General features: G+C 37.4%; 1 long non-coding RNA gene across 2 annotated transcripts in view; it reads left to right on the forward strand.

Annotated features, from left to right (window-relative positions):
• The window catches only part of LOC128851668 (uncharacterized), a 38742-nt gene extending 12389 nt beyond the window's left edge, over positions 1–26353 (forward strand). For both annotated transcript variants that reach the window (XR_008449096.1, XR_008449097.1), the window contains 2 exons: positions 17173–17222; positions 23269–26353. This is a non-coding gene — a long non-coding RNA (uncharacterized LOC128851668). The remainder of the gene's footprint in view (positions 1–17172; positions 17223–23268) is intronic.

Genomic DNA, 26353 nt, shown 5'->3' on the forward strand with positions numbered 1-26353 from the left:
TGAAAGTTTCACAAGGCACAAAGACAGGTAAAAAAAAAAGGCATACAAACCCCATGTTATTAAACAGGTAAAGAAAACATTTTTCAGGAGCTGTCAGCATTTCTCTGGTTAGAACAGGACACCTATTTGTGTCTGTTATGACCAAGTGCATGTTCAGGAGTCCCCATTTGAAAAAGTTAACTCTGGAAGACAGGCCATTGCTTTTGCCTCCCCGCTATGATGGTTGGATACACTGAAGTTTAGAAAGGCTCAGAACCTTCAACCTTACCAACTCTAACTCTGAATGCTGTCTGGTTCTGACTGGCTTAATTCAGAGCCACATGTCACATAAAATTTCCTGAAAACAGTCTTGCCCTTCAGTGGCTTGTTGACAAAATATTTAATTAATTATCATGTTGATTATCAGCACTTGTTTGGAAGTCCCTGAAGAACAAAACCAAATGTACTTTTTGTTCAAGGCAGTGGGTCCTGACTCTGAGATACTTAGATGGAGATAAAGCATCCCCTGAGCATCAGAGATTTTGAATGTGAACAAATCCCTGTCTCTGAACAGACCTGACTGTCAGCCTGACCCCTGGTACATTAATGTATGAAGATGACACTGTACTGAGTACTGTTTGTCCAAAGTTTAATGAGGAGAGAACTTCTTTGTGTACCACGGACATCTGATGCGGCATGTACCAGGTACTTACAAGGTTGTGGTTTCAGTCAACTCCGTGCCTGATGTAGGCAAAGCACAGAACGTTTTGTGAGAAGCTATAAATGCTGAGATATTTTCACTGATCTTATAAGATGACTCAGAAACCAGTTTGATTTACCTGTTACTGTTTAGGACCTCTCCTCTGGGAAGTAAAAAGCTCTTGATAATATGATGTATAACAGCAAAACCTTAACCAAGCGTTCTAAATCAATGTGCCTTTTTTTGTAAGTCTAGGAACTATCGATCATACAGTGTTAGATCTGTGTGAACTGAATAAATAATCTGTGTGGTACTACAGTTCTTTATCTTCTAAGACAAGCTGTGAGGATGGCTACTTTTTCTGGGAGGGGAGAACACAAAAGCAACAAAAAATTCCTGCTTGGTTCATGAAAAATACCAGAGGGTACAGCACTCTGTAACGCAGTCCAGTGTTCTTATGAGGAATCTTAATGTCTCTTTTCTGCTGCATGGACCCCTATGTATGTAAAAATAGACATCTTGCAGGCTGGCAGTTCAAAATCCCTGAGGATTAGTGATTGGTTAGGAGATTACGGATACTGCTCCAGTCTGAATTTGAAATAGCAAATGAAAGTGCTGAAGCACTGATAGCTGACGCTGAACTGCTAGCCCCCCTCAACCCTTTCTGTTGTAGATACAGAAGGCTCTGTCACTGGTTTGTAATGGTACATTTGCTTCCATGATCAGTCATAGAAGGGAATCTATTTCTGTGTTTATTGTTTCTAATAAGCCAGGTAGCTTGTTAGAGAATAGGAGAGAGAAAGCCATGAGACCAACAAGTCACTCAGCTCTGAAAATACATGGGACTGAAAACACAATCGCTACTATCAGGGTTATAAATACATGTGGTGCTCAATACAAAGCCAGTCACTATCAAGGTGCCTGCAGGGAGCATACAAGTAATAAAATAGTTTTTTTCAGGTCCTGGACTTTAAAATACATGAATCAAAGACACACCATATTGCTGATGAATCTTTTATTCCTTGCTATGTGCATGGGCAGCAACTTGTGCTGAGACTCATGTTCCTCTCACTTCCATCAGACTTCCCTGTCAATACAAGTGGAAGCTGGTAATGGAGATTTTCCCATAAGCTCAGAATAACCGCTTTTAGGACACTAAGAGACACTGTCTTAAATTATAGCTACAGCTTTACTTGTGTGACTTAGAAATGAATTGATTTCTCTTCAAGGAAAGTCTTCTCCCTCCTTCACCATACTTTTTCTCTTGGAAAAAGGAAATGTTACTATGGAACATGCTGCCCTCTGAAGAATCACACTAGGGAACATCTTAAACCCCAGCATCTTGTGACTCTGTTATCCATGTAAGAAGATATATATCTGGTACGTTAACTCAAACTGTATTTTGCTAATGGTCATAAGGACTTACTTTACTGCATGAAATTAATTATGCTATTACATATAAGGTTAAATTAATCACACAGCATATATATTGCATTATTTCCATCTTTGTGGTATGATGGAAATAATGAAATCAAGAATGTTTGTGCTCTTGTCCCTATTTAATGCCCTAAATACAGAGGACAGGAGGATGCTTCTTGCAGTAGTCTGCTGATACCATCTAATAGACTCTGTTTGTCCAAATAATTTGTCCTTGCCCTCATAAGGCACAGACACACCAGCACTGAAATCCATCTACACAACCACTCAAAGAAGCAACCAAAAGCATCTCAGACGAGTTATTCATGTACTTTATAAAAATTGGGAAATTAACTGTCTGTGCTTTGGCCAACTCAGATGGAAAACGGGGCTAAGCAAATTAACACCCACAAACTGCATTAAGAAAGCAGCCATCTCTTTACACTGTTACTGTTCATCACAATATTAGTCTTTAGAGTCTAAAACTACTTACAAATATACTTTCTAGTACTCCAGAGAAATATTTTCTTAATTCTGATATTTTCTTATTTATTTCTCAAAATTTGCCACAAAAAATTTCATACTTTTAAGTACTGACACTTGTATTTTCCAGCCTATATCCAACCATAGGATTGTCTTTCTAAACTACAGTTTCTACTACTTTGTCCAGTTCAGTTGTGGTTATGTTAAAAAGGTGATTACCACCACTTTAAAACATTATTAAGTCTGCTAAAATATAGTAACTCAAAATAACTGCACACCATGTTTTCCCAATTCTACCTCCAATTATACGTTCTCCTGCCAACTTAAATAAATATTATATCACTTCAGTTTCCTTGTATATGGTTGTTCACTTCACTTAATCAAACTGCATATATGAACAAGGAGCTTCTGGAAAAACTCAAATGGAAGAAGAAAGTTTATAGAATGTGGAAAAAAATTCTGGGATGTACATAGGAACACTGTCAGAGTATGCAGGAATGCAACAAAGAAGGCTAAGGCCTACGTGGAATGTCTCCCTCAAGAATTCTGAACCCCCGAGGAAAGAGGGAAAGTCTGGAGACTTTCCCTTGATCAAGGAGGACTAGGTTAGAGATCATTTAGGTAACACCCACAAATCCATGGACCCTGATGGGGTGCACCCACAAATGCTAAGAGAGCTGGCAAATGTTATTGCTAAGCCACTCTCCATTATCTCTGAAAGGTCATGGAGAACAAAAGGGGTGCCTGAGGACTGGAGAAAAGCCAGTGTCACTCCAGTCTTCAAAAAGGACAAGAAAGACACAGGAAAACTAGAGGCCAATCAGCGTCACCTCTATCCTTGGAAAGGTGACAGGACAGCTCATTCTGGATGTCATCTTTATGGATATGGAGGAAAAGAAGGTTATTGGGACTGGCCAGCATGGATTCACCAAGGGGAAATCATGCTTGACCAACCTGATAGCCTGCTGTGATGGCACAACTGGCTGGGTTAGAGCAGCAGGGGAGAGCAGTGGATGTTGTCGACCTTTACTTTAGCTAGGCTTTGGACACTGTCTTCCATAACATCCTCAGAGGTAAGGTTAGGAAGCGTGAGTTAAACAAATGAGCAGTGAGGTGGATTGAGAACTGGCTGGATGCAGCGGGTTGTGATCAGCGGTGCAGTCTATTTGGAAGCCTGTAGCCAGCAGTGTCCCCAGGGTAACAGTACTGAGTCCAGTTTTGTTCAACGTATTCATCAATGACCTAGGGTTCTGCACCTCGGAAGGAATAACCTCCTGCACCACTAGAGGTTAGGGGTTGACCAGCTGGAAAGCAGCTCTGTGGAGAAAGACCTGGGAGTCCTGGTGGCAACGAGTTAACTGTAAGCCAGCATCGTGCCCTCGTGGCCAAGAAGGCCGATGGTCTCTTAGGCTGCATGGAGAAGAGTGTGGCAAGCATGTCAAGAGAGTTTAACCTCTCCCTCTACTCTGCCCTGTGGAGGTCCCATCGGGAGTACTGTGTACAGTCCTAGGCTCTCCAGCCCAAGAAAGACAAGGAACCACTGGAGAGAGTCCAGCAGAGGGCCATGAACATGAGAGAACTGCAGCATCTCTCTTATGAGGAGAGGCTGAGTGAGCTTGGTCTGTTTACCCTAGAGAAGTGAAGACTCAGAGGGGATCTTATCAATTGCTTAGAAATATCAATTGCTTAGAAAAGGGCAGGTGTCAGGAGGATGGAGGCCAGACTCTTTTCAGTGATGCCCAGTGACAGGACAAGGGGCAGCGAGTACAACCTGGAGCACAAGAAGTTCCTTCTAAACATGAGGAAAAACTTCTTTACTGTGAGGGTGATGGAACACTGGAACAGACTGCCGAGAAAGGTCATGGAGTCTCCTTCTCTGGAGATATTTGCCTGGATGGGTTCCTGTGCAGGTGAGCCTGCTTTAGCAAGCATTTGGACTAGGTGATCTCCATAGAGCCCTTCCAACACCAACCACTCTGTGATTCTTTTTGTTCCTAACCACTCTTTAATTGTTCTTACTGTTTCTGACTGTCCTTATTTAATCCGTAAGTAAGATTTTCAAAATCATTACAGGATAAATTCATCAGCGTCTTTGCAAATGGAGGTTAGATCCTTCTATATTATTAGCTTTAGGTATTTTTTTTAGTATCATACTATGCAAAATAGACACAAGAACCTTGCTGGGTATTGATTTCTGTAGTAGCTGCACTGGGCCTCTGAAGATAATGCAAGAGAACTAAATTTCTCCTCATAATGACCCACCTCTGGCTAAGTAAATATTTTCATTAGTCTGCAAAAAAAATATTTTTAAACTGTTCAATAAAATATTAAATGGGAAGTTGAAAACATAGTCTGCATTTTAAAACTTCAAACTATAAATATAAACGTGAATGTTCAATTACAAAAATTATTAAATTAATAATCATGTTGAAGAGCAAGTTCTGACAAGTAAAACCAGACAAGCGTAGATTTCAATTGTAAGTTAAAGGAGCCTTAGTGGTTCATTTTTTTGTTTTTCTCAATTTGTTAAATTTGTAAAGCCATCTCACAATTTAGAATCGCCGTTCTCTCTTCATGAAACATTTTAGTTCATAAGCTACTTCTTTGACTTTCATGAGAAGTCAAGTCACTCAAATTTCAGAGGCTTTTTTGAAGCAGTATTTCATTTATGTCCAGAAATTATATTTTCCCATTCTTGTAAAAAAGTGTGTTTTAACATTCTAAAGTTATTCACTAGACATGTTCCTCCAAAAGCTTCTGTGACCTATACTGTTTTTCTTCTACATAAACTGTAATAATATAAAGGTGTAGTGGTATGTGATTCATATTCTTATTCCACAGTTCTGTGGGAATTTCAGCATACGGCATACTTTGCCTGTAGCAAACAAAGTTATAATGCAGGCAATTATTGTTGGCAAATAAGTCTCCCAAAATTAAAACACATCAAGTTGACAACAATCTTTTCCGGGTTGGCTTGTATTATAAAGGTTTTAATACTTAGGTGGTCTCTTTTCAAGTTAATACTCAACTAGCATAAGTAGATGTCTCCTACTTAAAAAACAAACAAACAAACAAACTCCAAAATCTACCAATAAACCAAAGCCAGGTAAATCTAGATGATTCAAGTACAGTATTAACCAGAAAAGTTATACGGGAACCCCTTGGTTCTATATCAAGATAACAAGACACTGAGCTACAGAAGTGAAGGGATGCTACTTCTCTTACTTAGATCTTCCTCTCTAGGAGGTTAAGCGACTGAAAGCCACTAGATTCTCTGTACACTATTCACATTTTTAATACAGCTGCTTCTAATAAGTGAAATGTTTCTGACACAATTTGAAGGAATAAGTTACAATAAGATGTCCACCTGCACACGTTCACAGCCTTCCTGTCACAGACTCAGTACAAGAAAAAACACTGGAAGATAAATTCTTTAATGTGAAGAAGACTTTAATTATTGTTTGATATAGACACAGGAAGTCCTTAAGCAGCTAACAGATTATCACAGTAATAAACAGTTTTCTCATAATCCTTCAAATTTAGTTTCTTAGAAAGAACAGACATGCTAGCCAGTATTCTGAATAGACTGAATTCTGTCAGTATTCTGAATAGATACATAACCTTCATTCCTTCAATATCCTTGCTCTCTTATGTTAGATATTTTATGCTCTAACAAAAGCATATACAGAAATTATTCATGTTCTAATGAAGGCCATGAATGTTGGTAACACAAACCATTCATACTCTTTAATGAGTTTTTTTGCAGTACAGGAAAATAAAATATCTTGAGGTTTGGAGCAGAATTACAAGTGATACTTTCCAATGTCACTAATTTCACTTTAGTATTCCATTATCATGGCACAGATACTACGTTTCATTTTTATTACAGACTTTACTTATCAGAATAAAAACAGGCTGTTAACCACAGAAAGTAAAACTCATCATCAAGGTTTCGTTTAGGAATCAGACTTTTTCAGATATTCTGTCAAATAATAAACTGTAGCTATTTACACATGACTTAAAAGAAATTACACGTTTTGAACGCAGAATATTTACCCATAATATCTACAAAGCTATACATACCTGAAGAGCATGTGCTAGATAGAATTAGAAGCCAAGGAAAAAGGGTACTGACAGAGGCTGAAATCAGCTTCCTGCCTGGAGGATCAAGTAGTGTGAGCAGAGTAACAGTACTGCTTGCATGAACAGGTAAAATGCTTTATCCTTATTGATGATCTGTAAATAGAAATTATATGTATATGAACTTTAAAATAAATGAAAATTAAAATATAGAAAGTCATATAAAATACAAAAATATATCCATTGACCAAAAAATGATACCTGCATTTTTTATGATATATCATGTGTTCACTCTATACAGTTTCATCTCCACAATCCAAATTTATTTTTCAAGTTACTTCTTAATATTCCAGATCATTTACTGGGTAGAGCCAACAATTATGCAATAAGATAGATGTAAGAGGATTGTGATGACAGAAACTTTTTGTCTAATCTGTTCTAAATTGCCAGTGCGGAAAATGCTCCAGATAGCCTGGCTCCAGGCTTTAACTGTCCTTGTACTTAGAAGGATTTTCCAAACATGTAGCCTGTTCTTCTTCACTGTAAATTTCTTTCTTGTCCTTCCACCACTTTCCACAAAAGACAATTGATGACTATCTTCTACACAATAATCTTCGGACATCAGACTATTTTCCCCAGTCTTTTCTTCTCTAGACAAAACAAATACAACTCTTTGGAAATGCGCCTGATAAACCTTGCTTTTCAAACCCCTTTTCACTCATCTGCTTTCCCGTGGATTCACCTTTACCTGGACATCAAAATAATTTTCCCGATTTTATTTTGACACAGAGATACAACAGTTTTATTCACTGACTTTTATTCTGGCCATTTTGCATGAGCATTCTTTAATTTTGCTTCATCTGCAAAACTAGGCAGTATCAATGTCCTTTGGAATGTGGCGTTGCTCTAGAGCAGCAGACCCCGCAGACCCTTGAAACAAAATGCATCTGTCCATCTCTTCAGTAACTTTTTTGGAAATCAGTAATAACACAATTTTCTTTGAATATAGAATAATTCACTTGTTCTTATTTTTCTTCCTTTTCTTCAAAGAACTGGATAAAACAGGGATTTTGTACGCCTTCTACTCAGTAATACTGTAACTTTTATTTTTACATTTAACAGCTAAAACAAGAATTATAAACCTCTTAATATATAAGCAGATAGGTAGACAGGCAGGCATAAATCGTTTTCTTTGAGAATCAAGCATAATAGAAGGAAGATTTGACTCAAAGCCTGTATCTTTCTGTTGTGTCAAAGTAGATAACGTTTTCTCAGATGGAGGTAGGAAGGATGTTGCCAACTGAACCGGCAGTCTATGGAGTCTCTTTCTGATAATTACACAATCATTAGTTAGTGGTAAAAGAGTGTAATGTTCTGCATTGTTTTCAATGAGTTTTGTCTGAATAAAGAAGAAATATTCTGCACCAAGAAAAGTAAAATAAAGGATGTAAGATAGTAACAGATCAAAGTAGCGCTCTAAATGCTGCAGTGGCTGACTGTCTTCACAGTTGTTTCCAGACACCTGCCTCTAGAGAATCTAGACTCTTTCCTTTTTTTTTTTTTTCTTTAAACTAGTGATAGTTTATCCATGAATCCCGAAATTATTCCCTTGGAAAGAAGAAAATAAACAAAAAACTGGGAAGCCCTTTATGACATCTAGCCCAGATTTTCTGCTTGTTTGCTCTACTTCACTTGTGCAGACTATGCAACTATACCACAGCCACGTATGAAAGTTCTTCCAAGAAGTGGTTTCTATAGTTTGGTTTTGCTTTTTAATATTCATACAGTTTATTCATAGGGTGCTTTCATAATTAATTCCTGAAACTTAGTAGTTCTTCTTCGTAATCTAGTTAATCTATCCAACTGCAAAGCATCCAAATCCCATGATACTTAGGTGTGCTCTCAATACACTAAATGAGTAAATAGGCTTAAGGGCTCCCTGCAGCCTTACAGTCCTGCTCAGAGCCACCTATTCCCCATCTCCGGAAAAGCCATTTTACAGTTCCTCTGCCCTTCAAACAAAATTCTGATGTAGTCACCTCCTCCTTGTCATACTCCAACACAGCTTCCATCAGCTTCTAAAAACTATGTCCTACCACTGCTCCAGGAAACATAAAGAGGCAAATCCCCACCAAGTGATTATTTAAGCAGGAGTGATGGGCACAGAATGTATTTGCAGAGAAGAGAGAAGCAGTTCATGAACACTTCTCTAGCAGACAGTTGTATTTGCCACAACAACTTTCAGAATCTCTTTTCGTGGAAGACTTAAAACAAATTTTTTTCCTCAAAACAGGAACTACCAGTTCTGACAGCTCAGACATTAGGTTTAGAATATGCAACACATTCAGAGAGAAGTGGACAACTTCAAATATTTTTGTTTGGTTTTTCCATGTAATTTTCTAAAACTCTGCTCCAGGGGATCATATTATTAGAATTCTGTATAATGCAGTCCCACTTCAAAATTACAAGGCCATCACAAGAAAGAACACTTTTTTTTTCCACCTAGGTATGTAATATATGTGACAGATTTGCTTTATGTTTTTTTTTCCATCTACGTGTATAAAATCTACTTTCGCGCCTTTTTCATTGATATTCTCTTACTTTTTTAATGTAGTTTCTATTATTCACAAGAGCACGACTCTACTGAAGCCAAAGCATGTCAAAGGTACAGAATCACAAGTTCAATTTACAGAAGAGGTTTTTCCCAACATAGTTCCCCATGGTGTTGCACATGCAGTCAATGGCAGTACAGTGAAGCCAGAAAAGCCAATTAGTTCGTCTAGGAATTCTGCCTGCATTCCTGCAAGACTGCTTCTCCAAATAAATTATGCTACTTAATCTGTTGGTAAATTTATTGCTGAATAGTTATGTTGGTCTATTGGCTTCCCAGCGTTCCATTAAGAATCATTTCCTAGTAAGAATTGTTTCCAAACACCTATTCCCTACCTTCCTTCTCAACTTCTGGCTATTTTCCTTCAATCTATAGCATCCTAAAATTTTGCTCAATTCTTTCATTTATGTCCTTTGTATACAGACAAAATTTAAATGTATACATTTGATGACCCCCAAATTGCTTTGTCTGTGGATTACATTTAGTAAATTCAGAATGTTTTCATGAGTGTATTAACTTTGTTTTGCACTTATCTGTTTCCTTTTATGTTACCTATATCATATATTATGTGACACTATATCAAGTGCCTTGAGCATTACAGGTGTGGTTATAACAGCACTATATATAACAGAACAAGCAGCTCCTTTATTTTACAAAATAGTCACAAAATAGTGATGTTTTCCTTCACATAAACCCAATGGCATTGTGATACAATTCTTGAGTTTACCACGCTTTAGACAGATATTCCAAGCATCGATTTTGCAAAGTAAAGTAGGAAGCAGAGATCCTCAAGTACTCACCAGAGGAGCTGACCCCTTTTTGGAATATGCCTATGGATTTTATATGAGCAGTTTATTTCCTCTCTTTACCTCTGAGTAACTTAAAAGACAACATTAACCTGAATGCTAGCACATTATGTTCCAACATTGTCTGACTTGCCACATTTTCCCTTCCCTTTTTATTTTCTGTCTTCACACTTAAGCAGTTAATCCTAGGTCACAATGTAGTCTATGGATGTAATTTTATTTGCCTTTTTTGTGCATCCCGCACATAGTTTTCTACAACCCGTAAAATTAGAAATTATCATGAAAATAACTGTTGACTTCACTAGGATAAAATATGACCTGGAACCTAATAGTAATTACATCACATACTGGAAAACTGTCCAAGTTATACAGAGATTATGTTAATCCCAAGATATTATTGCATATCCCCTTTTGAAATCTGTATAAATATTCAGTAAAGCACTTATCCCATCATGTGCATGATGAGGTCATTATTTTATATTGAAGAGTGCCTACTTCAGCATTAGGTCCTTCTCAAGTCTCAGAATAAAACATCAGAAGCAAATGCATTATTTCCTACAAAGAGGTGGGGGCCAAACTGCATTTTAATGATGAATTATTTCTACTTACCCAAATGGCCGTATACTGACTTCTTCATTGTAACCTTGCTTACCTTGAAAAGAATATTCACTCATATAACTGGCTTTCCAGTTTCCATTTAAAAATATCTCCACATCAGATAAGTACTGTTTTGCCTTTTATTGTCCTCCTCTTTCTTAATTCACCAATTTTTCAGATTTTCTACGCTTTCTCTCCTTTTAAGTCATACATTGCACCCAAATTTATACAGTCATTGAAATTTCTGTTCAAGAAACAGTAGTGTGAAAGATACGTAAAGCTTATTAGTATTCACGCCATTGCGATTTTAATTTAGAGCAGGCTAATACAGTTGTAATTATTGCCAACTGGATGTAGTTCACAAGATTACATCTGTTCTACTGAGCTAAACAGGGCACATGATTGGGCTCTACCATGTGATAATCCATGGCATTTAACTGTTAGCATGCTCTTTGGTGTGCTTTTGGCTGAGACCAACAAGCACCCAGGTAAAACCCAGCAAGATTTGGGGAAGAGCGTGGGTTACAGACTTCTTAGTTGGCAGCAAGAACAGTGAATGTGAGCTGTAATTTACCACCAACTTTTGACTGCCCTTTGGTCCATTTTTTTTTTCTAGTAGAGATGTCACCTAAGAAATTAAATGTAGCTGAAAACCGGTAGAGACTATGCGTGCCTTCTTAGGCTCCGATACCCAAACAGCGAAGGATGACAGCTGTTGGCAAAGGAGAAGGATAGACTAGCATTAGGTTGACCGTGACTTCCCTACGGCAGGCAGATTCTCAGCCTGTGAGTAGAAATGGATCTTGGCTGCCCTGTGCTACCTTCAGTGGGCAGAACGGGGGGGTCAGAATCTGTCCCCCTTCATATTTTCAGATACTTTTCTCTATTTTCAATTACCATTTTTGATTGCTGCCTCTTCAACTATATCTTCAAATAAATTATGTGATCTGTTGACAGTGGTCTCAGGTTTCCTTTTATTCAGATATTTATTTCTCTCTTAGAAACAAAGAGAAAAATTAGAAGTTGAAGAAATGTGAAAAAATCTGCTTTCTAGTACTTCTTTAGAAGTTTCACATATTTTTAGATTACATTAGCAAAACTATACTAAGCAGATAATCAGGCTTTCTCCAGTAGCATCACATGGTCAGTGCTTTCTTTCCGTATTATCTTTGCATGATGACAAGCTCGAAGTTCCCATTTTCTTTTCTCCTGCTTTATACTTCACTAAATGTTTATTTACAGTGGAATCTTGCTCTTATTCTATCACAATGCTTGTGCTGAACCAGCTTTTTGCTATTACTCTTTAAACTCTTTACATTTCTGTCAGTGATTTCCACAGTATGTTTACCCTTTTTCTGGTCTCTGTTAAACCAGAAATATTGTACATTCATAAGGTCTTCATTGTAGACCTAGTATATATGCTTTTCTGATCACTATCAGATCCAGGACTGAATTAACTCTCATTACTTCTTCCAGTTGTTTTAAGTACTATACAAAAAAAATATCTTCCTGCAGCCTATTCTGAAACCTTTCTTGCATGTAACTCAAATTCCTCTTGTACAACTTTTTACACACTTATTTTCATACACATAGCAATATATGTATGTTTAGTAGACACATATTATATATCATAATCATAGACATCCTCATAATCCTAGAGAAAGTCAAATGGAACAAACCTTCAACACAATCTTCGTGGATTTTGCATCTTCCATTTTCATTTGTGAAATTATATCTGTGTCTGCCAGCCATGTGAGTTGCAGGATCTACAGACAGAGTGGTTGTTTTATAAATTGGGCTTCCCTCACCTTATCTTTCTTATATAGCAACAGGTAGTTATATTCTATTTAAGTCTTAGCCAGACTTGTTTGTAATGTGATTAAAGAACACGGAATTTGAGGGAGTACTGCATTTCTCAAGACCACAAGTACCTACGCTGTTTACCAACAGAAAGACCTATTTTTTTCATTATTATTTCCTGTAGGACCTTATAGATAAAGTATGTTTTCACACGACAATGCAGCAATACTCACTCAACTTTACTCTCCTCTCCTCTCATAAATGTTTCCTTACAGTTACTCTTATTCATTTGCTGAAAAATCTTTCCTGTTTTGTTAATATTTCCAGCTATGCTTTCCTCACTGTTCTTCATATATTCAAAATAAAATTGAGTGTAAAAATAATTTTATCTTTTAACTACAACTCTACAGTTTAGATTAGTACTATGAAATGAGCAATAGTTTTGTACCTTAACACATGATATCAATACAGTACTCTCAAAACTAGTCATTTTCTAAAACTATGCTAATTCAGGTTAGTTTGATGTATTTCCTTCTAACAATCATACACAGTTGTTAGAATTGTATTTTTCCTCATGATGAGTAAGACCTTATTCCATAACTGCTCTGCTGTAACATGAATTCAGTTACTAAGTAAGTGACTATTTCAGGGTCTGTGTTGTATTAGATAGTTCACAGAAAGGACAAATCTTCAGTAAGCAATGGTGACTTAACTTTATGCATGCCAATTTATACTATTTGAGGATATACCCTAGAAAATCCTAACAGGTTTTACATAGTTTTAGCATTATTTATTTTCCTATGGATAGCTTTCATATTGTTCATTCTTACAAAATTAGCTGCAGTTGATTCATGCTAACAAAAAATTTACTGCTACTGCTGTACAATGCAAAAACTCATCCCTAGTGGAACTGTTTTAGAGATACCAAATTTCCTTTGCTTTCAAATCCTCTTTTCTAATGCCATCCTCATGCTTAGTAAATGAATCTGGCAAAGGAAGTGCTTTTCTAATGGGCAAAGTCCTGCTGACAATTGCACTAGTTAAAAACTTCTAGGCACCATCAATGACATTCTCAGCCACACCTCCAATCATTTTCTTGTAAGTTGCTATTGTTACTGTTATTGTGAATTACTGTACTAGAAAAGGCTTCAGAATTATATTTTACATACCTAAAGCAAAAAGTTCTGAACGTCACTAGTTACGTTTTATCATGTATTTGGCATTCCTTTTACTGCAATTCAAGTAATTCAGATTATCTACAGAACATTTAGTATAGATAATAAAATATGTAGGTATCTACCCCTCGAAAAACATTAACTTTCATTTAATATTTCTGCTATAGCAAATATTATCTGCAAAAATTCTCCTGATTTTATGGATGTACATTTCTTAGTTTTGCTGTCTTTGTTTTTTAACTTTAACTCATTTTATTACAAAAAAATAACAAAGCATTCTTCCCATTAGCATTTCTCTTTATCTGCAAATAAAATCTGAAAGCTTCTGCCGTACCATTTATGAATGTAGCATGTTTGATTTCATTCAGATGCTCTTTTTAAGTTAGCATTCCTACATTGAAAAAGTACCTGTATTTTTACAGAAATGTTTATCTCTGTCCATAATTATTATTCCATTGATGTAGGAACCAAAGTACTTAGATCCTAAGAAGGCACATGTGTCACAAAAAACTTAAAATGCTGTCACTAAATCGTTATGTTTCTTATCTGCTTTACTGGAAGTCCTAAAATAGCACACCCATCAGTGTTTAGAAGCAGATTTATTCTTGAATATATATATGATCGTGCTCAAGACAATATTTTAGAGAAATGGATATATACATGAGAGAAAAATGGATCAGCATTGAACCAAAAGAGTTAGGAGAGTCCAGTGCAGAAAGGAAAAGAAACTTATGTTAACAAAAGGAACAAAAAAGGGAGAAGACAGAGACCTCAAGAGAAGGGCAGATATTTAATAGATATAAATCAAGAAAACATTACCATAGGGAGGAAGAAAATAATTTCACCTTGTAATAAAACAGACTTTACCACTAAACAACTTTTTAAATTTATCCCACTTTTTGCAAGTGAGTCATGTAGGACTCAATGTTTAAAATAAAGACTAATGCTATGTTCTGTTAAATTTAAATGTCTTTAATAGAGATTTTATATTCTTTACATTTGATTTTACATTTCTACAAACGTCTTTAAATTACAAGTACATTGGGAAACCAGCACATTTTATGTCAAGGCAGAAGAACAATACTTCTTGACTATTCAAAGCCATATAAAAATCACATAAGTGCCACATTCTTCTTTCTCTATGTCTTCACTACAGCACTATCTCTTACAGAAAACAGTGGTATCAGCATCAAAGGAAGGGGTCAGCAATCTTCCACATCAAACGTTAGGACAATACTCTCAAGACGGAAGGTAGGATGGTGAGAGAGGTAGCAAGTGAAAAGCTTCAGAACAGATGGTAGCTAAAAAGAGTCAAGAAAAAGAAACAAAAAAAACAAACAGGGAAAGATAAGATTGAAAAAGACAGGGAAAAAAACCACCACAGGAAATCGCAACAGTAACAATCGCGCTTATTCATCTTAGAAATAGGAAAAGAACATTGACAGAAAAGGTGAGTAATACAGTTGCCATTTTTAAAAAGAAAGAAGTCTACATTAAAGACCCAGTATGGTCTGCAATGCTGAGTTATTCCTCTCTTAAGGTAACAGGCCACTCACTTAACTTTTAGCCTGAGCTAGTCAGTTCAGTGAAGACAGTAGACTGAAATTGGCACCTCTAGCGGGTAATTCATCTCATCCTACAGTCTGAATCTTAGACTCTTGAAATATAATTAATTTTGTGAAGTTTACTACATAGTTGCAAACGTAGCAGCATATGTTTAAGCTGAATACTTAAGGAAAATAACATTTGGATTAAAATAATATGAGAAACAGCATATTTTCAACTTCCTTTACCCTGAACAAAGAAAATTTACTAACGACTTTCATCTGCATGGAACATGTAATAGGTTTGTGCTCCAGAATATTTTTTTTATTGCTGAACATTATTCGTGTTCACTATACTGAACACAAAAATAAAGTCTGACCCAAATAAAAGACAGTTTGCTTTTTTGTTAGGACTAATTATGTAGCACTGGGGCTTTAAGTTTATCTGCTGTAAGTAAAAATCAAAGCTTGACATCATTGGAATTCTATATTCCTAGCACGAAGACCTGATTCAGGAATATCACGTTTAGCTGATACTTAAAATGGTACTGCTGTAATTTGTTACTAAATACAGTAAATACTCTTTGTGAAAAATAAAAAGATGCTGAAATCCTACGTCATGGCCATGGATACTTACATTATAATGCTTACTTTAAATGATCTATAATCAAATACAAGATTCATGGGTGTAGGGCTGGTTTTGAAGTTGGTATATAGCCCGTTCTCTGAGCGGAAAACTTCGGAGTGGAGTGGGGACAACCTCTTCATTCCACTGTCAGCAGCTTGCCAGACCAAATGCAGAAACAAGACTCTGGTCTTACAGAACTGCAATACCAAAACATAAATACCCAGAGAAGAGGATGGGAAAGGGAGCTTTCCTTCTTAGCCCTGCTCTGGAGGCAGCAATGTACACCAGGGGGACAGTTCACAGTTTGCGCTTCCTTGTTGGCACAGAAAGCCTGAGAGACATAAACCCGGGACTGTGCAATTTGTACCTCACCGGAGACCTATGCATACAATGGTCTTCCATGAATGACTACTCAGATACAGTCATCTGGACGCTGACTGTTACATGAGGACAACGCAGAGCTGCTACTTACAATGAAATGAAAAAGATAACTTCAAAATATAAATAATGGTCCATTTGAAATGTGATTTTGCACTAAAGAATTTATATTATGCAAACAATTCTAGAGTCCTGTAACATAAATTAGAGTAACACTAACACAAACCAACATAATAGTAATGGCTAATTATAATATACAGCGTGAAGTCTCTTATTTAGAACTTTTAAAAGTTGTATCTATATTTGATTTCATTTTCTTTTCAGAGTGAACACAAAGAGTACAGCTCTGGCAGTTTTTCAGTATTCATATCTTCACTGAGTGCCCTTAAAAACAGCTGCTCAGTGACACAGGCACTGCATAGGAAAGGGAACTCTACCACACAGTGATTTATAGTGTAATTCTTATGCAGACCTATGACTCTCCATCAGCAGTAATTAATACACTACATTCCAAAAAGTAGATGTTACCAATCCAAAATTATTGATGAACTAGAACCACAATGGCTCTCCTTGCCCCCTGTTTTCACTCTTTCTGTCCGCAGTTAGAAATGTGGCAGTCTCAGAGTGAATGCTACTTCTCTGTACCTCAGCTCAGGGCTCAGTTTCACTCAGTGTTGCACAGGGGGACAGTTAAGGTGTTTTATGCGCGTCATCAACTGAACATGGGAAAATAGGAGGTCTTTGTATTTAAAAATAAACAAGTTTTTAGCATGGTAATTCATGAAGACCAGTTATAGTCACTATATAAATATTAGTTAATTGCTCGGTTTAAAAAGTACATAATTTCCCTAAATGTTTACTCCACTACAATACCATATATACTCATGGGAATGTGCAGTAACTAAGCACATAAATGAACAAATTACTGAATTAAACTTTTGTGCCAGTTTACTAATTAATTTTGTTTTATTACAGCTTATGGAGGAAGTCTACACACTGACTACTAACCTGTAATGAAAGCCAATGTAAGTAACCCATTGTTTTACAGCTATATATTGTTATGAATTAATTGACTTTACCTAGTCCCGTTGAATGATTAATTAGCAGTTTCGATTTTCAATTTCAGCATTATTACAATTAGGTTTTGCACACAAATTTTGCCACTCTTAAGTGTTATTGACTGCTCATGCCTCACTCCAGATGCTACTGACTGGAATCAACAACAGAAATACATGTAAAAAATTGGCTTTGTTATTTTGATGTCTAATGGTAAATAGTATGTTTTTAAAAACCTAACTTAGGAAGACAGAATATTGGGGCAGTCATCATTTTCTAGTAGGTAATGCACTTTGTGATTCTGGTTGGCGCTGAAAGTCAATTGAAAGCCTTCCTTAGAAGAACCATGCTACAGTAAAAATGCACAGAGAGTAAAATACAGCTCAGCACAGTAGTTAGTCAGAAAGCTGAAGTGTAAATCTGTTTTCCACACAAGCATAATGCATGACACATCTGAGCACTGAATACAAAATATTAGCACAAATACTTACCTGATGCCTCCCTTTTCACCCTATTATTTCCGCTATGATTATTGGTTTTTTTTTTAATCTTTCCCTTCCTTCTAAAAGGGAAAATAATTTCCTCCTCTCCATTTCAGTTCCTTCCTTTCACATTTCCTTTTTCCTGCTCACCTGCACAGTTCTGAAATTCCAAAATCTAAAACAGTTATGGATACAGTCCTCGGGTGAAATACAAAGTTCTGAAATCTTTTAATGCGGCAAAAGATCAGTGACTCAAAATTGAAGTGTTTCTGTTCTCTCATTTCCAACAAAGACAAAAATTCATCAGCATATAGTTTAGCAATGAAAATCTATTTAGATAACTGTAATCTTAGAATGAGATCATAATTTTGTGAAGAGTTCTGCTCATACAGCAAAACGTAACAATGATTTTACTGATTTGGAACTGAACTATTGTCTCTGATGCCTTATTTTTATGCTGAGCCGTTATGAGAAGTGCACATCCACTTCTCTCCTTAAGGAGCCATTTTAAATAATGCACTGAATGCTTCAACAAATGAAATGATTCGTACCTTTAAATACTTTATAACTAGCTTACAATAAGATATTTAGGAGATAAAAATAGCTGGAGTTAAGACTAGCATATTGTACACAAATGTAAATATTTCTTCTCCTGCAGCAATTCATAAACAACATTTATTACCAGTATCCATGACATACATTTTTAGATGCCAGCTCTTCTAAACATAAAATCCATCTTTACAAGATTTTTTTTCAAGTAACTTAATAGCCATTGTATCAAATGTTGCTTCACACATAGTATTAATATCTGATGTTTCACTGACATGATAACAGAAAGTCAGCTCAGCGTTAAGTTACTTTGTAAGGAACAGTGCCAAAACTTCAAGGTGTTACCTCTTAGTAATTGTGAACTCCAGCAATCTTTATAGATAAAATGGCATACGACACACAGTAAGAGTCGAGCCAGTTTTTAGGGACAGACGCCTACAAAATGAAGGAGTGACCTCTATAGCCACTATAAAAACTGCCCAAAAAAGAAACATCAAAATAGTTTTACATTAAACTGTACACTTACCAAAAAAAAAAAAAAAAGAAAGAAAAGTACTTTTTATTTTATTATTGTTACAGTGATCTTGCTACCTAACTTGTTTGTATTGTCACATGCTGAAAGACTTATTAATTAATCACTGAATTTTAAACTTTTGCAGAAATAATGCTTCTGGCCAGCTAAGTTTAGTCATTGACATTAAGTATGCAATCATATATTAAGAAGGAAAACTGTTAAATAAAAGCTTAAGACTTATGAAAAGATCTGTGCCAAGAAAACCTCTCCATTTAAAAAAAACCTTGCATTTAGGGGGATGCCCTAAGACACTGCTTTCAGTCTTTCTGCAGACTCCTTAGTCTTTGTGGAAAACTTTTAAGGGGTCTGCAAAATCATAACTAAGAAAATCAACCACTCTGTCAGTAAGCTTCAACTTATCATCAGTAGGCGCAATCATCCACTGGCTTAATAAATTTATTTTTAGGAAGAAAAATGCAAGTCAAAGGGACCAGGATTTAGAAATACAAGATTTTTTTTCTGCTCTTTAGTAAGATAAATATTATCTAAAATATTGTAATTCATCATGTGGAAAAAAACAACCATCACCTTCAAATAGTACTACAAGAAGACTGGAAAAAGAACAATCATGTATGATGAGCAGATTTCAAACAACGTGACATATCCCATTCAGAGAAGATTCAAGCATTATGTTGGAAAGGAAAGGCACTCTTATTTTGCACCCAGCACTTCCACAGCATCTCACTGGAGTCCCTTTTTACTTGACATTGGTGAGGCCGCACACTGAACACTGTGTTCAGTTTGGGGCCCCTTCACTGCAAGGAAGACATTGAGGTGCTGGAGCATGTCCAGAGAAGAGCAACAAAGCTGGTGAACGGGCTGGAGCACAAGCCTTAAGAGGAGCAGCTGAGGAAACTGGGGCTGTTTAGGGTGAAGAAGGGGAGGCTGAGGGGAGACCTTTTTGCTGTCTACCAACTACATGAAAGGAGGTTGTAGTGAGGTGGGTGTTGGTCTCTTCTCCCAAGTAACAAGTGATAAGACAAGAGGAAATGGCCTCAAGTTGCACCAGGGGAGAGGTTCCGATCGACTATTAGAAAAAATTTCTTCACTGAAAGGGTTGTCAAGCACTGGAACAACCTGTCCAGGGAAGTGGTGGAGTCACAACCTGTCCGGGGAAGTGGTGGTGCTTAAAAGACTTGTAGATGTGGCACTTCGGGACATGCTTCAGTGGTGGACTTGGCAGTGTTAGGTCTGCAGTTGGGCTCAATAATCTTAAGGGTCTTTTCCAATTTAAATGATTCTGTGACTCTATGATTCATTTGTCTGTCTGCACCCGCAGAGCAGAACCCCATAGGCAGGAGGCAGAAGAAAGTGTAATAGGACAGAAGAGAAGCTTTAGATGGGAGGGATTTGTGGGACCATTTGTACCTTTGTGTGTAACTGTTCCTGGAGTAAGCAGCAAAGTAGGTCTTCCACTTTAAATGGTCAGGTGCAGGAAGTGGTGAAGAAGCTGGGGCTCCAGAAGACACAGGGAAGAGTGTAGTGAGGGCAACTGTGGACTAAACTAAATTCAGATAGAGAGCTGTTCTTTGGTAAGTGACTTGCAAGCGACCTCAGTGCATTTATCCAGTTGTATCTCCAACTCCTATAGAAACTCTATTCTGATCCCTATTCCAAATTCTTTGTTCAGATACACTCACCTCCAGTCCTACCCACACACCCCACCATAGCTTCTGGACCCTGTGCCTTGCCTGGACTCATGAATCCCTCTCTTCTGTCACAGGTGACACCAAGAAATCTTTTTTCACACTACAACAGAAGTTGCTCTCTCCTCCCTTATGTGTTCCTTTCTGACACAAGGCACAGATTCTCCTCAATCTCTGAAGCTAGTAGCTTCAGTTTGAGCAAGCCAAACCAAACTCACGTACTATGCCTGTTAGAAAACCGAAAGATAACTTCAGAATCATGTAAGTTAGCAACAAGTATTTAGCAAGATCATAGAGAAATGTACACAAACCCCCTCATTCTCCATACACATATTAAAACATACAGAACAAAAACAGTTACGAAGTGCATGGTCACCTGCCAACTTTCTTTAGTTCCTTTTAAAACATTATATCAATAGCATTTGTTTCCAGTATTTTGCTTAGATTTCATAAAATATACTACAGTCATTCTAGATTAGACAACCGAATTCTTCACAATAAACACATTTATACCATTTGAATAAGGCTTACAATTGGCATTTCTCAAATTCAACGCCACCATAACTCCTAACATAAAGATGTGCAGTATGTTGGAAAGAAAATCTCTTCAAATTCCTTGTAGATGTGCTTGCATGGTACTTGAGGCATTGGGAAGTAACTTATGTCAAGGGCAACTAGAAGCACTGATTATGAACATACATAATGATTCTGGAAATTTTTCAGTAGGGAAAAAAAGGTAATAAGAGACCTGATATAAGAGCAGAGAAAATTTTTACAATGTTAAATTACCATGCAGGGAGCTGACATAAGTTAAAAGAGCTGGGTCAAATAGAACTGGGACTTTTTCAAAACTGATAAACAGATACTGTAATAAGACATGCTAATACTTGTGAGGAAAGTTTACATTTGTTAATCAGGACAGAATAGAAAAATATAAAATCTGGTTTTCTAGCAATGAGAGTTCAGCTATTAATTCAGGACAGATAAATATTGTAATCTAGCAAGTTTAATATTTGTCTGATGAGGACGCAAGACTTGAAAAATTACACTCCTCAGAAAACTAAATCTATTGGTTATGAGTATTAATGAAAAGTAGGGGTGGTGAAGACTTTTGGTAGTACTGAAGGACAATGGAATAATTTAGAACCCCTGGATTCTGTCAGTGAGAAGGATGCAGTGGGGACAGAAGGGTTAATGCTACCGAACTGCTCTTCTCAGCTCCCTTCTCAGAACCTCTTGCTGTTGCTTGTGGAGAAGAGGCACGCCACCTGTCTAAAGCTGAAAAAGTGGAGAGTGCTTTCTACTTTACCATGCACTCCAGAACAGTAGCTCCCATATTTTTGGAACAACGGGTCATTATCAGCCCTTAACATTTTTCAAAGAACACCACACACCCATCTGATCAAACTTTTAATTGGAAGCACTATTTAAATTGCTGTTAACTATGGTTTGACCAATCAGCCGTTCAACTTACCACAGCCTTGTTGTTCACCAGGGGCTTGTGGACCACAGCTTGGAAACCATTCCAGCTGTTTCAAAGATGCAATGATGTCTTCTAATCCATCCCCCTCTCCAGACCTTCTGGTGTGAAACATTTCTGCTGCTTTATCTGATTTCTCCTGGGGTTAATTTTAGGGCCTGTTACCGATTTAGCTTTCTGAAGCAGCAGCAAACTGGCATTCTCCATTGCCCACAGGGTGAATGGCTTTAAATTAGAGAGGGGAAGATTTAGACTAGATGTTAGGAAGAAATTCTTCACTCAGAGGGTGGTGAGGCACTAGAGCAGGTTGCCCAGGGGAGCTGTGGATCTCCCCTCCATACAAGTGTTCAAGACCAGGTTGGATGGGGCCTTGAGCAGCCTGGTCTGGTGAGAGGTGTCCCTGCCCGTGGCAGGGAGGTTGGAACTGGATGATCTTTAAGGTCCCTTCCAACCTAAACCATTCTATGATTCTATGACTTGTAAATGACAGAAGCAAAACTGATCTGCCCATCCGCAACACTGCTACTGCCAGATAAAGGAACAGATAGAAGCAGAAAATAAAAATATGTGTAGATTTAGGAAAATGAGACCATTTTGCATTCGACTCATGTTTGAAAATTCATTAACAATCAATGAGGACTACAAACTTCTTTATACGGAAAAGCTATAGTTCTGCACAGGTTGGATTTTGGGCACAGCTGATTCAGGATGAGTGGAGTTTTCAAGACCAGCAAACAGCTGGGTTTTATACACTTGAAAAGATGTATTCACAAAACTACAGCAGATAAAACTGGTGATAAGCAGCCTTTTGCTATCTTAAAGATCAATGAAATTAAACAAATGAGTGATCAAAGGTCTCTCCTTCCTTCTGTTACGAGAAACAGGGAGTTATAGTCTCCTATTAAACAGTTCAACATATTCATGGTTGTACTGATCTTTCTCACATTACCTGCTCCTCATTCAATGTCCCTTCAAACTGAGGAATCTGGATCCATTTACTGGCCCTGTACAGATCTATGCTATAACTCTTAGTCATCCTTTTCTATATCATATGCAGTTCTCATCACTGCTGAAACTGAGCAGCATGCCAATGCCACTTCTCTGTTTCAAATGCTTTTTGTCACTTTTTGCTAGCATCAACTCCACCCAGAATGATTTTAGGAAATTTGCAGGAGCAGCTAAAAATACATGCAAATACTGGTAGGATGGCTTGAGAACCCTGGCTTCTCACAGCAGCCAGACACTACTTATCAGTTTAACAATGATATTCCACCCTTGTGACAGGCAGGAACTCCAGGACCAAAACCTATACTTGAAGCTCAATCGGGGCTGTGAATCCCTGAGAAATAGGGAAGAAGACTCTTCTCTTCAGTTTGCAGCCCCTGCTGTGGTTAAAAAGATCAGCTACAAGTCCTTGCCTTCTGAGCAGCAGGACCAGCCACAGCCTGCTGAGCTCACAGTTCACAGGGTGATGGCTGCTGTAATCCAACAGCCACTGCCGCTCTTTGCTGATAGATCTCGCTGAACAGCGGGGTCAGCGATAACTGGCCTCTGTGACAGCCACGGCTCCTGGATCACCACAGGTCCTGCTGTGAAATCCTTCTGCAACTCTTCAGGGTCAGCACTAGGTCTGACTCCAACTGAATGTTTTCCTTTTACCATCTGCAGTCTTTATCACTGCACTTTTTCAGCCCATGTAGGAACGGGTGGACCAGCAAAGGTGCCAGTGCAAACCTTTGTTAGGTGGCATTGTTAGAATTGCCCATTAGCTGCCATACTGTTCCCTAGCTTGTAACACTTTATTAATCCACAAAGAATTTTAATTAACTCAATATTTCATTCTGCTAACAGTCTTCAGTTATGGAGCTTTCGGGTCACCCTTCTCTGTGTATCTGTTGACTCCTTCAAATAACACCAAGGCTTTAAGACAAAACTACCTTGTACAAAAGCCAGAATGATGGTTGCCTCTTACACCTACCCGTGTTCCTATTAATTATATTCTTTATCACATCCGCTGGCATTTTATCTGTCACAGTAGTCAGACTTATTGGCCCACAATCACCCCTAGGGCCCTTTTTAAAACTAGCATCAAATTTGTTACTTCCATTCCTCAGTAATCAAGGCTAATTTAATTGATAGATTATACAATGCAGTTCATGGCCCATGATTTAATTTCTGAATTTCTCCAGGACTACTGAATGAACAAAATGCTATCTGGCAATCTGTTAATGTTTATTCAATCAATTTCTTCAAAAATCCTTTATCGATCTCTAAAAACTGAAATATTCCCTATAAAGAACAAATTTCACATGCAGATGTCCCTAATTTCCCTTTAATAAACCTTGCCAATGGAAATAAGTTCATTTGTTTAATTCTGCGATGGCTTTGTCTTTAAATATTCTCTTTATCCACGTTATCTATTGAACTCTCCTTCCCAGTAGCAAGATTTACACTTAAAAAAAAAGTTTTTTGGCTTTTAGGATTTTATCCTGTTGCATTTAAAAATCTTTTTGTCCTGCCTTATAATAGTTCTACATTTAACTTGCCAGAATTGTGCTCTTTTCTGCTTTGCTTGTACAGATTTCATTTTTTGAAAAACCTCTATTTATTTCTAGTAACTTCCTTTACTGTTCAGTTGTGTTAGATAATTCTTACTTATTTGGGTTAGAATCAGAAAGCAAATTCTGTGTCACTTTTAGTGTTTATTTAGACTGTATCTTCATTTGTATGCAATTGTTTTTAAAACAATACTGGACTCTTTCTCACCTACATGTATGAGAAACCTGAGTATGATACATTGCTACTGAATGGCTCTCCTATAGTCTGTTCTTGAGTGCTAATCTAGATTAAATCAAGGGCTCTCCAATGAATTCTTTAGCTGGTTTGCTCAAAATGTAGTTCTTGATCATACCTAAAAATACAGCCTGTGCATGGTGCCCTAATGTTAACTTTATCCAATCTACACATAGATAACTAAGAACTTGTTATGATCAAGCTTTCCGGTTGTATAGCCTGACCAGTATTTCACAGTCCCTGCCTCCATCCCATCAACTAGTTCTGAGCTCTTACTAGACTTCTCCCACTCAGATGCAGAGCCATTTGTACTTATGTTTTGTGGCTTATTCTGATAAAATCAACTTATTTGACCATATTTTCTTTGGTATATGCAGCGCCATTTGTCTGCATAGTCCAATCTACCATCTCTGTATCAGCTAGGCACTAAACATTCTATTATCTCTATATAATCTCTCCACTGACGTTTCAGTGTCCCTTTGAAAAAAAGATACATTTAGACCCATTTCCAGAAAGAGGATGGTGACATACCTGAGGAATTCCTGATGGAATTCATGCTTACCACACTTCTGAAGAATCATTACCTTCAAGGCACAAAGGAAACGGAGCACTAGGAGATAGCAATGTAGCAAGATACAAAGTCAAAATTGGTGTAGGTTTCTTCTCAACAGTGATCTGATGGCATTTGAAAAGGGACGGACCAACAGTATGGCTGCAACAACTCCCTGTGGTTACGCAAGGTTTCTGTCCAAGAGATGCTGTGTCACAAAGGGAATGCACTAAGGAGCAGAAGGATGCTATGGAAGTATAAGAAGTCCTTTAACCTTTTACACACGTGGCGGAACTTTGTAATACTCGCATTTACTCCCTTCTGTGACAAGGGAGAGTCTGTTCTTTACTGCTGTGGAGAAGAGAGGGATGCTTTCAGGATACAACGCCAGAAGCTATTGACTTGGGTTTGACAGCCGAGAGGGCCCCTAGGGCTAGCATGTTATCTATTGGCTGCAACTCACTTCTTTCCCTTTTGCGAGGCCTCTAGTTGGAGCACCTCCTTTCTGCACTAAATATGATGTGGTGTAAGTCACAGCAGAATCACTGCCGTATCCGGTGGATATTCACTACTATTTATTGGTATTACCATAAATCTTGGGAGGCCTCACACCAGACCACTTCTCATTATGCTGGGCCATGAATAAACACACAACAAAAATTAAGATGTGCTTGAATTCTACCTAAAGAGACAACAGAGAAATTATAGCAGAGTATGGGTGCAATGACACAGTACTATTGTGATAAGCAGTGCATTAATATACCTGCAATATAACTGTTGTCTAGTTGGATTGTTTTAAGCTTCACAGTACATAAAACTTTAAGAAGATATTTAAAGGAAGATAGTGAACAGTTCTGTTTATGAAGATGTCAACCAATACATGACAGGCAGCTGAGGAGAAAATATCCAGTGTAGTCTGAAAATTTAATGATCGAGCGATGGAAGCTGGCATATGGTGCATATGTTGATCAAAACAAGAGTCAACATCTTGATACTGAAGAAGAGGTATCAGGTAGAAGTAGTCTT

This window comes from Cuculus canorus, chromosome 1, assembly GCF_017976375.1.
Source record: "Cuculus canorus isolate bCucCan1 chromosome 1, bCucCan1.pri, whole genome shotgun sequence".
NCBI classification, from domain to species: Eukaryota; Metazoa; Chordata; class Aves; order Cuculiformes; family Cuculidae; genus Cuculus; species Cuculus canorus.